General features: G+C 39.8%; 1 long non-coding RNA gene across 1 annotated transcript in view; it reads left to right on the top strand.

The window, feature by feature from the left end:
• LOC117824359 overlaps window positions 1–15,559 on the top strand; it is a 64,596-nt gene extending 49,037 nt beyond the window's left edge. The window contains exon 4 of the long non-coding RNA XR_004633571.1: window positions 15,221–15,559. This is a non-coding gene — a long non-coding RNA (uncharacterized LOC117824359). The remainder of the gene's footprint in view (window positions 1–15,220) is intronic.
• Window positions 15,560–16,213: the final 654 nt, after the last annotated feature.

Raw genomic sequence — 16,213 nt, 5'->3', positions numbered from 1 at the left:
TTGTGTCAGATGTAAGCCTCGTAGCCTGAAAGCCAAACAGCACAGGCACAGAAATCAGACTCTGTGTTTGATTTGGCTTTGCCTTCAAAAGAAGCAATTTAAGAAGCAATTTATCTTCACTCTGCATCAGTGGGCACATCAACAACGGTGTGCTCCTCTGTGTGTGTATGTTTGTGTGTATCTGTCAAGGCTTTTTTCTATGTTTGTCTTTACAGAATATAGTGTGTTTGCATGTGTCTGGGGAATGCCATATGTAAAAGTGCATGTTTTTTTAGATTCACAGAGAGCAGCTTGAAGGCAGCTTCATCAGCTCCTCTGAGATTCTTCAGTGACCTTACTGTGATCTGCAGCCCTTCCTCCATCCACAGCAGGGCTTCTTTGTCATATCTGTCAAATAAAACCCCACACCTTCTTTTTAATTGTTAATATCTGTCAAACCTCTCACTCCTCCCACAGTCTTATATTGTCTTAATTTTGCTGGAGAAAACAAAATCTGGTCGAGCTTTCAAACTCTTAAGCAATCACCCCACATCTGTAGCCCGAGCTGCAGCGATCACAGCTGTCAGCACATTTTGTGAAAAGAGGTAATACAGGTTGAATGGCACTGTTGTTTGAAAAAGAAAATAATCGAGTACAATGAGAAAGAGAAGAATAGGGAAGGTGAACATAAGAGATAGAAAGAGATTCTTAAGGCTGAATCAGTGTGTGTCTATTGAGCTAGTCATTAAAATCGATGGCAGTCTTGATGCATTTCAGCGAGGAGAAGCTCTTGCAGAGGTCAGCAGAGGAAGAGCAGCTCACTGCAAACACGATACAACTTCTAAAGAGAGCTCGGACAGAAAAACACATCAATACCAAATGTAAGTTATTATTTAATAAGGTCCATGTCTCTGTTTGAAAGGTTACTGCTGTTAGCTGTAGCAGCTTTTCACATGATGTTGTTAATTTAATTTTTTGTCTTAGCATCTAGCTCAGCCACAGAATATGTTGAAAAGTTTTACTAAGTTTGAGGCCAAAGACAGATCATTCAGACCACCTGCTGCTGCCTTGAGCATGTGCAGACACATCCTCTCCTCTGTTTGTGGCAAACATTTACTTTCACCTCATCGGCTGTCATCTGTCCAATCCTTGTTTCTCTCGCTAACATACAAACAATGGCAGATGTAAAAGCAAAAATACACACACACTAAAGACAGTGTTACAAGAGAGGGACACGTGTGAACATCAGCTGTCATAGACATCCAGCGACACCCAGCTCATCAGCCTTCCAAAAAACACTTTAGCACATTGTAGCTGTGTTAGTTGCACGACATAAGGAAACAGTTGGTGACATTATGGATAAGACAGTGACTGTCAGGTAAAGATGTGTGTTATTCATTTGAGGTGTCTGCCTCTTTTTGTCACGTATCACATCTTATCAAAGATCATTAACAAGTCTACAAGCAACTTTGTTTACCTGCTTACTTCATGAAGATACAGGATTTGACCAAGCAGCAACCTCCGGTCTAAAAATATGAGTCCAATGCAGAAGTGTTAAAAGCTGCAGTTCATCGAGGATCGGCTTGAGGCTGGATCCGGAAGTACCGGAAGTCACATACACATGAATGGGAAAAAAACGATCTTTAAAGCAGAAATAAACATGTTTACAGCCTGGTACAAAAGACGAGTGTAGTCTGGATAGCTAATTTCTTGATCTGCTCTCACTGTGAGGGGGGTGAATTTTTTTCTAGCGCGGCAATTTCGAAGATATTGAGATTACGAGTCTTCCAATGAGAGGCACAGCTGACTTCGGGAACGCTGCAGCTGTTGGCTAGGAGGCTCAAACTCCTCACACTGGCTCCACAGCAGCAATATGGCTGCTGCCGACAATTGGCCTCAAACAGCGCTTCAGAAACAGATGGGTGACGTCATGGATACTACGTCCATATTTTATACAGTCTATGGATTTGACCTGTTAAATTTTAAACATGTACAGACTGCATATCTCTCACCTTGTCTTGTCAGTATAATGATATCAGTAAGAATACATATATTAACTTGAGTCAACAGACAGGCTGTTTAAACCAGCTGTTAAAAAACAGACACTTTGTGATAGTTCAGAGGATCTTCATCCTTACTACAGATTACACAGAAATACTTTCAACACAACAAATAAAATACTGATTGTGCTGTGACAGTTTTAGGTTTTTGTTTTCTAAATAGTTCAATCCCAACAAGCCGACCGGATCAGTGTCGGCAGAATAAACCGTGGTAAATTAATGAAAGTCACAGTGGTGTGTGTGGGGTGATTATATTAAAGCTGTCCACACCAGGATTAGCTAAAGCTCAACTCTGGTTATTAAGATTCCAAAACAGGCTTAACTTTGATTTCAAAATGCATGGGTTTTCAATAATATTTTCAATCTCTCTCCTGAACTCGACGTATCTTATTAGAAGTGTAAATTGAATTCATAAGAGCTGTGGATGTTGTAAATTATTAATAAGGTTGGAAATTATTCCAATCACAGTGGACTCACTATGTGCGTAGGGTATTCTCTTAAAAAATTATCCACAGCACCGTTGTGATATGGTTATGAGTATGAGCATAAGCTTATGAGCATATCATTGACATGGTACATTAATCTCTTTATAACAGCAATGTGTGCAGGAATCTCTTTAAACTTTTAAATAAACTACCTCCATTGAAATGTCTTGAGCGTTTCTAGAGCAGCTCCAGCTGTGCAAAAAAAAAGGGGGATAGGAGAGTGAGAGTGAGTCAGTGTAGGTGTGTCACAAGCAGAGGAAGTAAATCTGGTTGTCCTCCTTCTTTGTCTCCCGGGCCATTGTATTATAAAAGATGGGAAGCCCCTCCAGCAGCCCCATACATTATATCCCCTCACAGCTAAAACAGGGACAATGGACAGTTCATTGAGATTGAACACTCCTCATCCATCCTCCATGTTCAACAGTGCCTTCATTAATCATCATGATTTTCTAGATAAAGCTCTGTGGCAGGAGTGCGTCTGACAGCCTCGGCTCTTATGTATAATTACAGACACAACTGAGGAGCGGCTGCTGGGCTCTCTGCCCCACTAGAGGAGGCACATCATCTGTGACACCTTCCATCTATAATCTCCCTCGCTTCTTCTCCCTCTCTTCCTCACTGCAATTGTCAGTTTCCTCCTCTCCACTCCCGTGCTAACATCCACCTGCTACTCATACCCACATATACCCTCTGCCTTTCCTCCTCCCTTTACTCATCTTCTTTCTCTTTTTTTATATTGTATTCTCTGTGTCCCCCTTCTTCTCTGAACCCACCTCCTGTTCTACTCTTTGCTTACTTTGCTCTCTTCCCCTCTCCTTGTTTTTGTCCTCCATTGATGCTAGAGTTGTTAAAAAGTTGTCTAATAGCTTGTTATTTTTCCGCATGGTTGATTTGTTTTTTATTAAAGTGGTGGTGGAAAGATGGATAAAGAAGTAGCAGGATAGAACAGGAACAGAATCAGTCCAGTCATCCCAGATTGCTCATTTGCCTGTGACAGATGGAGCCAGTTTGATATGCTGGTTATATTTGAATACTTAATCAGACTGTCTCTTTTGCTTTATTACCTTCACAGTAAGTATTCAACTTTATGTGCAGAGTTTGAGCTAGCTTGTTGAGTAAAAAGAGCAATAAATACTTGGGACATTCCATACATGTCTTTATTCAAATGATCAGCTACACCGGTTTAGCTGCTTGCGCTCAAGGTCCAGAGATTCATCTCTCAACCTGGATGAATAAAGTGGATAAAGTACATTATATTTATTTCAATAAATATAACCGAATCTTTAAAACTAGCAACAATTGCAACAATTTAAAGCAAAGGAGAGCAGTCATGCATCAGTATTGTTTTAGCATGTCGTGGTTAGGTCAAGGCCAGGTTCTTTCTGCTGACTTTTGTATACAAAACATTCCATTTTATTTCCTTATAGCACAGTACAAATTGACAGACAAATAAAAACATGTTTTTATTATTACATTGAAGAGAACATTGAAACAAAATGGTCATATGAGGGAATCTTAATTGCAAAGTATATGTATAAGCAATTCAACAGAAGCCTTATCCTCTTACAGGAGACTGTTTATCAAATGGAACCTTTATACATTTAAGTCTATTTTAGTGAAGATGGAAGTAGGGTCAGTTAAAGTAAGGACTGATGAAAATACTCTAAAACAATTATCCCTGCATTGGTTATTGTGATTGTGTAAAAATACATCAATATTATCAGCAAAATGTTGTTTGAACAAACAAAAGTATTAAAGTCATCTGAAAGCTTGAATACTGAGTGTTTGAATGGATCTTAGCCAGAGGGCAGAGAAAAAGTGCTTAACAAAAAGCAACAGATAAAAAAGATGAAATATAAGCTTCAGCAATAACACAAAAACTTCCACTACAAGCCTTATAAAATAAAAATTGACATTAATAATATTCACATATATGCCAACCAAAGATGATATGTTAACAACGTCCCTTTGGTACGATGGTGCTGAATCACATCCCTCTTCAAATCAATTTAAATAAACACTATTAGAAAAGACAAATGGTGCTGATGAAGAGGTACTAACACAATGTTACAGGGCTGTATGTAGTCTGGTTTAATACTATGATGCATCACTAATAAGCTTTATCATGTATTGAGTACTCAGAAGAGTCCTGAGACTGGAACAATCCCATTTTCCGTCATGGAGTGTCCACTGCCCTCAGTCCTGTTGGAGCAGATTGATTTGTGCGTACAGTAGTGTTAAAGTGAAAGGATGTTCCACCTTAAATGGTTCAGAATCTCAAACACTTTGTGTCAGGAGCTAAATGATCTGACAGATTAATTATGAGTCTCATGTCGATGTGTTATTCTTCACATCAGCCATGAAGTATGTGCTAATGCATTATCAATGAGAAGGAGTGTAAACTCAGCTGATGGTAGCAGGAAGTAGTCAATAGAGGATGTTTCTCTTGTGGAATCTTGATTAATATCCTCTATTATAATCATGCATTTTCCTTAAATATAATCATGTTTTTCTTATTATGCTCATGTATTCTTCTTTTAACAATTATATTCATATGTTTTCCATTTTATATGTTTTATTAAAGAAACCAGCAAATAGTAAGGCATAAGGCCAGAGATCTGTGCAGATCTCTGAATAAAGGTGAGACTGAGGTCAGAGCCCCAGCTTCTGCAAGATTCAATGTAGGTTCAGATCAGAGGTGGTAAAATTCATCTATTTATAAGTTGTATTGCAAAGATCAGAGAACCAACCCTAGCCTCATATTGCAGTTGAATGTAAGCGAAGGGGATTTTTGGTAACTATGCCAAATGCTTTGTGTTAGATAAAAGAGCCGACGTACGCTTTTAAGAATTGTTGATATGTGCTTTTGATAACCACAAATGTCGTAAGATGAATAGGATATGTGCAGACGTGTGCTTTTTGTAAACCACTAGACTGAGGTAATGTCTCTGTTGTTTCCAGGGTACGATGTTCACCTGACAAGACCCTTTGCTCACCCTTGATTGCAACTCACTCACACCTGTTTCCCCCCCTTTTTTTTCCCCTTTCTTCTGTTTTTCCTTACGTATGAACAACCGTATTAAGGTCACACGTACACATGTTTCCCCTCTCCCTTTTTCCTCCCTTATGTTTGAAGAACTATAAAGTATTGAGCATCTCTGTCATTCAGCGGAGAACTTCAGATGCTCTTGAGTATGCTGTAACTTCTCTCTCATGCTGCATGAATAAACTTTGTGTGTAAACTTTGATACTAAGTTTGAAGCCTCATTTCTGGTCACTGCTCCGCTGGATGATCGCCTCACGGCTGGGTCACCCTACCACACTCTCTAATGAAAAGTATAATTGAAACAGAGAGAGAAATCAGTATCTAAAACAGAAGCCAATCAACATCTCAGCAGACACATCCAGAGGAAGTTTAGTGGCGTTATCCAGCTAATGTTCATATTTGTTTGCTTATCTGACTGAATAGATTTACTTCAAGCTTGTAAATGAATGCAGAGAATATACACATACTAATGAGGGAACATTAAATACTAATGACAGGACATTGGCAAGAATTTCATTTCTCAAACTCATTATTCCTCAGAGATGTGGAGCAACATACTTAGCATGTTAAGACATGTTTGCTTTAGTGCAGTATGAAAAAGGCTTGCCATCTGATGGATTGTTTGAAGAAATTCAGTTTGAAAAGAGGAGAAATAAAAAGAAAGGAAAAAACAAATTTAATAAAAAGCAAAGATTACTCACCTGACTTCAACTCAGGCTCTGGGAGCTCATCTCAGGTGTGCAATCTGCTGAGAAGATGCCCAAATACAAGCTAACCCAACCACTAACCTTTCTACTCGAGCTGCAGTGACTTTCACAAAGTTACCCAGTGAACAAACAGGGCCTGATCTACTAAGGTTTGCATGTACAAAAACAAGTGCAATGCTGATGTACTAACCGGGTGCATCGAGCAAATAAATAATGTCAAATGAGCAAAATAGAGAGAGAGAATCTTCCATGCGCATGTCAACATATTTGGACTGTCAAAAATTTAAATTGTCGAGACATATCAGCTGTCCAGCAATGCCATTTTGAGCTGCAGGATGACCTAATTAAGGGCTTATTTGGAGCCAGTCACAAAAAGGAGCCATGCCATATCTCCTATGGAAAAACTGACCAGCTGCCTCATGTGCGCAACGATGGTCCGAGTGTCACGGCGGAGGGAGCGCACCACATTGCACACAGCCACCTCCTGTGCAATGGCTTGTAACCCATCCGTCTGGTTTCTTTATTGCTGCAGCAACTCCTGATCAATGTCATCATAACAATCTGGATGTCTGCGGGGCACTGCTGAGGTGTTTTCTGGTCTGAGCGGATTTGAGGAGTAAGGCTGGGACTGTCAGACATCTGATGAAGATTCTCCATTTAAGAAAAAATATATCTTTTAAGGTCATGACGGACAACTTACTGAAACACTTTTCAAATAATGAAATCACGATTTTTTTCCATTCTCCCAAATCACTTTTCTTTTTGCAATGCTGAGATGTCTCTGCTGGAGTTCACCAGTATGCTTATTTGCCTCCTCCACCAAGACCTCCAACTCCATGGCTTCAAACTTCATTTTTCGTTTCGGCCACTCGGCTCTCCCAAACTCTCCATGGTGACGGCCTGTAGCACACGCTAAATCCTCATCTAAGGGCGATCCGCACCACTTTTGCACCTGTTATAAATTGCACACGCAATCATAGTAGATCACCGGTAACACGCCCAGAAATAGCACGTGCAATTGTTTTGTTTGCACACGCAATTTAGTGCTCGTTATTTGGGATCTTAGTAGATCAGGCCCATTGTCTTCAGGGGAGATCTGACATTTATCTCACAGTGCACTGCTGACATGACAACTCTTTTGTTGTTGTTTTCTTCAAAGGGTCAACTTGGTATGGAGGTGGCCCAAGTTGGTATCCTCCATGTGCAGAATGTACACAAACCAAACTCATAACTGAAGAGGTGAAAGAACAACCTGATTATCTACAACATACACTGCAAAAACTCAAGGCTAAGGAAGTGTTTTTGTCTAATATATCTCACAAGACTCAATATGAGCCTCATTCATCCTACAAGTTAAAAAAAAATACTTATTTCAAGTTAAAAACTAAGGGCTGGTTTGCTTGTAATGAGAACAACTTACTTATAAATTAAGACATTCTTATTCCAAGAAACATCCCTACCCCTTAGACAGAGGTTTTTCTTTACTCATTCCAAGCAATTTATGCCTTACTTTTTGCTCAAAATACAACAATCTTTGGGACTTTTCATGTGAATGTGCCTTATATCAAGTTGAATAAGATATATATATTTTTACAAAAATAAGACATTCACACTTGCTTTGTTTTGTTTTTTGCAGTGTATGAGCGTTTGCTTCAACTGCCTAAGGGTATAAAGGCTCCAGCCTGGTGAAAACTCAGACTGAAAATGATGAAATGCCAGAGTGTACAAGTTACCTGACTAGAAGGCAAGCTTGATATTTGTTGTTGACCTGATGTTGTGGCTTCAGGTCAGATCTCATTCTCAGTGACTGCTGATGTGGTTCAACAAAACCTGACAGAAATGTTCTTTCAATGTTCAACTTCAAGAAAGAAAAATGAAACGTAGTTTGTTCCTATACTCTTTAAAAGGTTTCACCCATATTTATACAGAATACCCTTATTCAAGTGACTATTTTCACACAGGCATAGCTTGTTTATCCACTGAGGTTTATCATGTAGCAGTACTCAGCAGTAATTAATACGAAAGTTATCATCAGAAATATATTTCCATGACTGAGCTATTTCAGCTAAACAAGAGGATAAAAAAGTGTTTCACACCCACTCAGTTCATAACAAATCCCCTCAAAGCATTAAATACGTTATCTCTGCGTACCATCCACTTCATATAAACACAAAATTTTTGATTGGATTATTGTCCTGTGACTTTGTTTTGCCGAAAATAAAAGTGTGTGTGTGTGTTTTGTGTATGTTGGTACATTTGCGTGTTTATTTTGCTCCTGCATATGCATGGCTGCGTGTGTCGTTCTGCATCAGTGCTCTCGTGTTTCTGCACAGTGACAGTGTCATCTCTTGTGAGGTGAATGAATTGCTGAACCCTGAGCTGAGTTTGACGGTGATGTTTTGCATAATGTTAGAGCAGCGTGTTTGCTCTGTGATGGGGCCCAGACTACTTTTATAATTGAATTTGGAAAACTTCTAATAAAAAAAAAAACAAAACAGAAACCCATGTTGGCATCTCGCCTCTTTGGCACTTTGATAAAAAATCTAATCCCAAAAATTAAGGCATAGGCTTGACCTGTGGAAAAGAGGCTTTTGAGCAGGCAGGTTTGTATCCTTAAAAACATTTTGCCTCAGTTCCCAAAAGCAGTTATTTATGAATTAAGAAGTTAAAGTCTTCAGAATTATCTCTTCATTGCTGAAAGCAACACCTGAACAACACACGCAATTTAATGACTCACCTTCTGTCTCTGATCAGATGGACAGGAGTTCACTGCACCAGCTGAGTCCAGAAATAACCCCTCCTCCTTATTTATGTATTTATCTATGAAAACAAACTTGAAAACAACATTGCATGACATTCTTTCACAGTGTTGCAGCAGGCCAACAAATTCTCTCAGGGCTCTACATGTTTATATTTTCTTCCCTTGAGCCTGCTCTTGTATTTTATCCACTGTGGTCTGCTGGTGCTGTTCTTTATCTTCCTTGTCTGTGTGTCTGTGTGTTCATACACATTACTCTTGGTCTAGAGCAGGCCTGGGCATTTTACGGCCCCCTGGCCACATCCAGCCCATTGGCTGTCACTGACAGGCACGCGAGAGGTTAATGTGTAATCAGAATCAGAAAGAAAACATACAGTAAATTAGCATACTAACCTGCATACTTTTATTTTGAAGGCGACTTTTTTGTTGAAATTTATGTGCAGCCCAATGCCAGTAGGTGCATGGCAGAGTGTGAACGTATGCAGCAAAGCATACAGTCCGTGATTGACTAAGTAGGCTAGCTGCTAGCCCTCAAAGATGTCCGGTCCCGTTAAAAAAAAGAAAGATTGACACCGAATGTAGAGCAACGTTTAATTTGCTGTCACATCTGCACATTTCATAGAGACTTTATGCAGACCTTTTACCTATAACAAATTACATAGAGCTGATTGGTTACTGGAAACCACATCCGAGCACCCTAATGATCCAAGGCTGCTTTGGTGTCGATGAGTTGTTCTGGGGATGCATAATTATCCTTCCATCGGGCATTGAGGTGTGTGTGCGCGACTCTGAGGGAGGCGGCCATTGTTGCTGACAGGCTGAGTTCTCTATGCTCCTCTCACTTTCTCTACTCTCTGTGTAAACAGATTATACACTGTGGGGCTGATTGGAGGAGAGAGACATATTGGTAAGTCGCTAAATAGTCCCCAATAGTGATGGGAATTTAAACCGATCTGACCGACGGACAGGCAGCAGAGGTGGAGAAAGAAAAGAGACAAATGAAGTGGAGGCCGTTCCCAGCAGATGTGTGTGCATGTGTACATACAGCTTAATATCTGTGATGCCTGTGTGCATCTCGTCCAAATATAACATATGTTGAAAACTGGATCTATTATTGTGTTTTTCCTGTTCTGTATTCAGCATGTTTAATAACCACGTCATTTTATTTCTGCTCATTTATATTCTTTGATGCAAAAAAGACGAAAAAGCTGCTACCAAAGCGAGTCTCTGAATAGCATCTTATTTGGCATGTGTCTTCATCCTGTGTAATTTCATCTGCTTATTAAATTCAGAGTTGAGCTCCCAGTGTCAGTCAGGAGAAAGTAGGCGCTAAAAGATAACATATTCCTGCCAAATACAGGGCTGTGTTTCAATCTGGGTGAATTGAATATCTGTTTATTCTGGAGTGAACTCAGACCTCTTCCATGACGATAAAGACCAACTCCTGTATTTCAGCAATGATGGGTGTCATGGATAAAACCAGTTTTTCCACATTCAGTGGTTGGGCAGAAGAGTGACTAAGTGCACACCTAGCTTGATATCTGATTTGAGTATAAATAATACATCAACAGAGTCTCTTTTTTTCGGTCCACATTTCTTTTAGATGCTTTTTAATCTGGGGGATTTCACCATATTCTCACTTTAATGAAAAGAGAAAATGTTCCATGATGGGGGTTGTTTTAAAATTGACTAAAGAGTGAAAACAAAAATATCAAACATTTTACGCTTTCAGTGGTAATTTGTTGCAAATCATCCTTTTCATGTGTTAATGAAACGCAGGTAGTGTAATGAAAAGTAAATTTCAGAAGGACAAAAGCAGCACAATATAGAGAGACAGCTTTTTGAACCTCCACTTCTACAAGTTAACACCACCCATCACTGATATTTTAATCTGATGTGGATCCAAGGGTTCCTGAAATGTTCTGCCCTTCATACTTCATATTTGTTTTAGTCTTTGTGCCTGTTTCTTTCGTCTGGGAGCTTGTCTGTATGTGTGTGTGTTTCAGATGAAAAGCTTCTAAGTGTCTCAAAGTGTGTACATGTGTAAGTAGAACTATTTTAAGTCTCCCTGATTTTTTTTTTCTGTCTTGTTTTTTGAAGACGAAATGCTAGAATTCACTAATGTCCTCATCCTTACCTCACATCCTTCCAGATGTTTTTGGCTTGATTGAGTTACCTGCACCTAGATGTTTTGACACCATGTTTGTGTGAATAGTGTGTTTATTTGCATGGCAAACACACTCAAGTATTCATAAGGCAAACAGAAAGACACAGACAGTCTCTAACTGCAGCCAGAGTGCCTCAGTGAAGTTTTCCTCTCTGCCCTGCGGCCATGCTGCCTCCACTGTGAAGCTCATCAGAGGGCAGAGAGCTGCTCATCAGCTGCTAAACTCACTGCTGATACACCTGTTCATGAATGTGAATGGAGCGAGGAAGAGCAGAGAGAGAACAGAGGTAGAGGAGTCACAGAGCCTCGTATGTATCTGACTGCTCTTCTCCATGACAGCTCCACTCTGAAAAAAAAAGAGACACAGAGTTGACTTTGACCTCGACAGCAGCAAAGCAGCTGTCTGAGAGACTGAAGTGACTTTGGAGGAGACTAATGTCTAATTTGTCTAATTTAATTTGAGAGTTTGATAGAGTGAATTCTCATTATTTGGTTAATTTGTTGTAAAACTACTTTGATTTATTATCACAACGCTGTCATTTATCACAACATACATCCATAATTATAAATCTTCTCATCAGAGAATAGCTTACTGATTTTTTTGTAATAATTTTAAATTCTGTTTGACTTCTCTGGTTTAATTTAATTGCACTTTTTTAAGGCACGGGTTGACTTGACCTATTGGAAATGTGAGCTGCGTGAGAATAGAACAGCAGTTAAAAGGGAACAAAATAAATGAATGACAGTGATGTAAAACAGAGCACATGAAGGCAGAGATGGTAAACATTTTGGTCGTGAGTGCCTCAGGCTCTGTCAGAGAGGAGCAAAGAGAGTCAAAGGTCTGTCTGTCATTGTGTTACAGCCTTCTGTGTGCAGCTTGGGTACCTTTTTTCAGTTCAGCTTAAATTAAGATATAAGTCATTGGCTCATTGCTGTCCACATGCATTTATGTTTAAATTAATGTGATGTTTATCTGCAAGTTCTGCTGCCTGCAGCGGTGGATTTCGAGGACATAATTCTTGTGAACAATCCAAGCAGTCCACCCTCATGCACGGAGCAAGTGGAGGTGTAACACTGAGGAATGGATGACACGTTTTTTTTCCTTGGTCAATCATCCTCTTCTCTCACACACTGAAATACACAGTTTCACAGACTAACACCAATTCACAAGAAAAAGATAAAAAGCTTGATTGGAATAAGGCCAAATACAAGCATCTTAAAATGTCAAAGTAGTTATACACATTTTAAAGGGATTTTTTAAAATGATCTCCAGCACTGCTAACACTCACCTTAAGTACTCAGGCCTCTTCTACACTGTGTTCATACAACTTGCCACTTCAACCCCCATGATACCTGAAGGATAAAATGCTGCTTCAAAATGTACGCACTCCTAAGCAGCCCTGACTCGCACTTTTATGCTGTTTGTCTGTGTGTGTGTGAGCCCAGGAGTTTTCTCATTGTGTGAGTCACAGAGTGTTGTGACTGTGAGCTGGTAGAGAGAAGTGTTAAAGCCCATTACATGAGTCGGTCCTGTGTGAACACTGCAGCTGAGCCTTGAGTGCTGCTGCTGCTCTCAGCCTGAGGAGAAGACAGGACACTGAAATAATCTCCTCTAATTTCAATTACAACATCACTCTGATGCGCTGTATTTAAAGGACCAGTTCACCCAAATCATATAAGTATTGTGAAGTGCTTGGAAGCAAATTGCACAATTTGTAGCACCTCTTTAGGCATCAGGAGCTGTAGCTGAACAAGATGACACGTGAACACACATGCAGTTGAACACGTGACAGCCCGTGATCTAAATGGTAAATGGACTGTGTTTGTATAGCTTTCTCTAGTCTTCTGACCATTCAAAGTGCTTACATTGCATGCAACATTCACCCATTCAAACACTGATGGCAGAGGCTGCTATGTAAAGAGCCAATCAGCATTAACTGACGGTGGCACACTGGGGTAAGTTGGGGTTTAGGGTCTTGTCCATGGACATTTTGGCATGTGGACAGCCACTGACCTTCAGATTGAGAGACAACCGGCTCTACCACTGAGCCAAAGTAACCCCTAAATACAAAACAAGTTATTTGGGCCTAATGTATATATTTTTTAAAAAGTCAATCTTCTGAGTCCTAATGCAGTCAATGCTTGAGTCTTAGTACAGGTCTGAGAAATTAGTGCTTGAGTTCAAGTCGAGTTGGCTCGAATATGAGTCCTGGACAGTGGTCTGTTTAAATATCAAACATCTACTGACCTATGCTGAGATACCAAAAAATCTGCCCTGAACTCAATTCAAGAAATATTTGTAATAAAGTCTGGACCTGTGCAGGTACATAAAGTCATTTCTACACTTAAGAATTGAGTCTCAGTTCATCAGGAAATAACATCCTGACAATAGTAGTAAAGCTGCTGCTAAAAGAGATGATGCATCATTAAGAGCAATTGCAGAGAGCAAGGGATTGAATTAGACAACATTACGAAGAACAACACAAAGAATGAATATGTTAAACCTCCAGGTCCCACATGAAACATAAACTGGATTTGCATTCCTGAATTGGATTAGTCCACAAGGGTGATTAAATTGACTAAACTGACATTTAATTTGCATAATGTAGAATATTGATACATCAGTCAACGGTAAATAAGCAGCATAATGTTACTACAGCTTGAAAAGTAGAAATGCATGCAAATGAAAATTAGCTTCTATAATGTTCCCCCTAAAGAAAAGGTCAAGTGAAGACATGACTGCAGTAATACTGGTTCACAATATAAACAAGGTCCTAGAGTTTCTACAATAATCCCTGCTTGCTGGTAGGAGTCAAGGAATCAATTCTCTTTGTCGGTCTCTTTCTGTTCTTACATGCACAATCTCGTACCTGTGTGGTGTGTTTGTGTAGATTACATCTGGTAGCACTCCTTAACCTTTGCAGAGTACAGATGTATTATCTCTTCTAAGAAGTTTTACTAACATTTTAAAGATGTTTGGAAAGTCTCTGAGTTGGTCTGTGTGTTGTTTACAGTGTGCGGAGACAAGCTTCTGATGAGAACACTGATCATGGAGCTATCTCTGAATTGAACCCATAACTGGGGGATATTTTTCTTTAAACATATAGGACTTAAAGCAAAGAAGAAGAAGAAGATGTTATTCAAGAGTGCCCATCTGCTGTTAAAATAAGAGCAAGACTTCCACTTGTGCTTCCAGATTTCAGCACATTTATTCCCTCGTGTCACTAGGGGCACCACCTGGCTTAGACTGACCCACAATACAGCTTTAATTTAGCTCACAGGGTCAGAGCTTTCACTGTGGACCTTTTTCAGAGGACCTACATGTTAATGTAAAATCTTATGAGCAAAATGGAATTAAAATACAGGAACAGAGTTTATTTCTCCTCAGTCTGCAGGAAATTAATGAATTTAAATTCCACAAACAGGATTTTGTGTTGAATACATGTTTTTTTTAAATAGTGTATCCTCATATGATTCCTGGCATTAATGATTCAGTGCCATTACAACAAGATGCTGCTGCTTCAGAGCTGGAGAAAAGTAGCTTGTAATAAAAAAAATAAGAGCAGTAAGCCTGAAGCTTAAGTGACCTGCATGAGAGTGATGTTTCTCAGTGATAGTGGGACAAATCTCCCACTTTAGGGACACTTTAACTGGGAGTAGAAGTTTCTCCTGAGTCAGTGACTCACAGTATGTTTACCTATGACTTAAACCTCTTTGCTGACATTGATGACCATGTTTCTGTGTGTAATAAGCTCTTAGTTTAGTAACCTGTTGGATTAAATATGCATGATGGTGGATGAGGAATACAGACAGTCTCATCTGCAGCACTGAGTTTAGCTTTGTGTGCCCACAGAGAGGAAATACAGATGAGTTTCCTTAATGCTGTGGAATCGTTGCACCCCGTTCCTCCGGTTTTCTTATAGTCTCCTTTTCTCCTTCTGGGTTTTTTACTTGTCTTTTGCTCTTTCTTGTCCATCTTCTCTCCTCCCTCACCTTGTCTCTTATTCCCTCCTCTCAGGTCCCAAGACATCAATCCCAGACAGGTGGGACACATGCTGGAGTAAAATGGGCCTCGGGTTGTCAGCTGTGACGTGTCAACGTGTTTGACTCTGATTGGTGTTTCTCTGGGTTTGTCGTTATGTCACTCTCCCACTCTCCCACTCTCCCACTCTCCCCCTCTGTGGCTTGGTCATGTAACTTTGAGCTGAAGGGTCAGCGTAATGGTCTCACTACCATCAGGTTTCCTCACTCTGACAGCCCAGGCTTTATTAAACATGAGAGCTGCTTTCCTCTTCTTTTATTATACAGTTTAAAAAACATGTTAATGTTCCGTAAAGATAATAATGAGTTTGGGAATAACACAACTCTTCTTTGAACACATTTCTGTATGTTTTTGTTTTATATTGTTTCATGTTTTTCCTATAAAGATTGTTTGATGACAGTTTTACGTTTTACATATATCTGTTTTATTGGTGTCAGCTTTTGTTTCTTTATTTTTGCGTGTTTTGTTGTTTTTGCATCACTCATATTAACCTGATAAATCTTTCTCTCTTTTTCTATGTTTGTGTGGCTGCAGCGAGTGGAGGGGCACTGGAACACGATCTGTCCAATTATGCACAATTGTCAAATCAAATTAGATTTTAAAGTTGCAAGACAACGCCACTCTTGGAGTTTCACCCAGAGAATTATTTTTCACTAAATACACCTAAAGACACACAGGTTCGCTACTCAAGAGGCCAGAGACGTGGTTCCAAATAGTAACAATATATATTTCATTTTGACATACGTTTTAAAAGCTATTTTAAAACACCATTCACACAAGGTGGGGGGGACCTAATCAGATGCAGAGGCTTACCAGATGGACAGGGGGCTAGTGAAGGGGGGAGGGATCCACCGAACAAACCGAAAACACCCAGGTATACATGACACAACCAAATCCCAGGGGAGCGCACAACACACAGAAGGGGGGGGTACCGCCACCCGAATCACCACCACCACCACCGGTCCTCAG

The sequence above is a fragment of the Notolabrus celidotus genome, chromosome 13 (assembly GCF_009762535.1).
Source record: "Notolabrus celidotus isolate fNotCel1 chromosome 13, fNotCel1.pri, whole genome shotgun sequence".
Classification (NCBI taxonomy): domain Eukaryota; kingdom Metazoa; phylum Chordata; class Actinopteri; order Labriformes; family Labridae; genus Notolabrus; species Notolabrus celidotus.
Note: the sequence above shows the minus strand (reverse complement) of the source record. Positions and strands in the feature narration are given on the sequence as shown.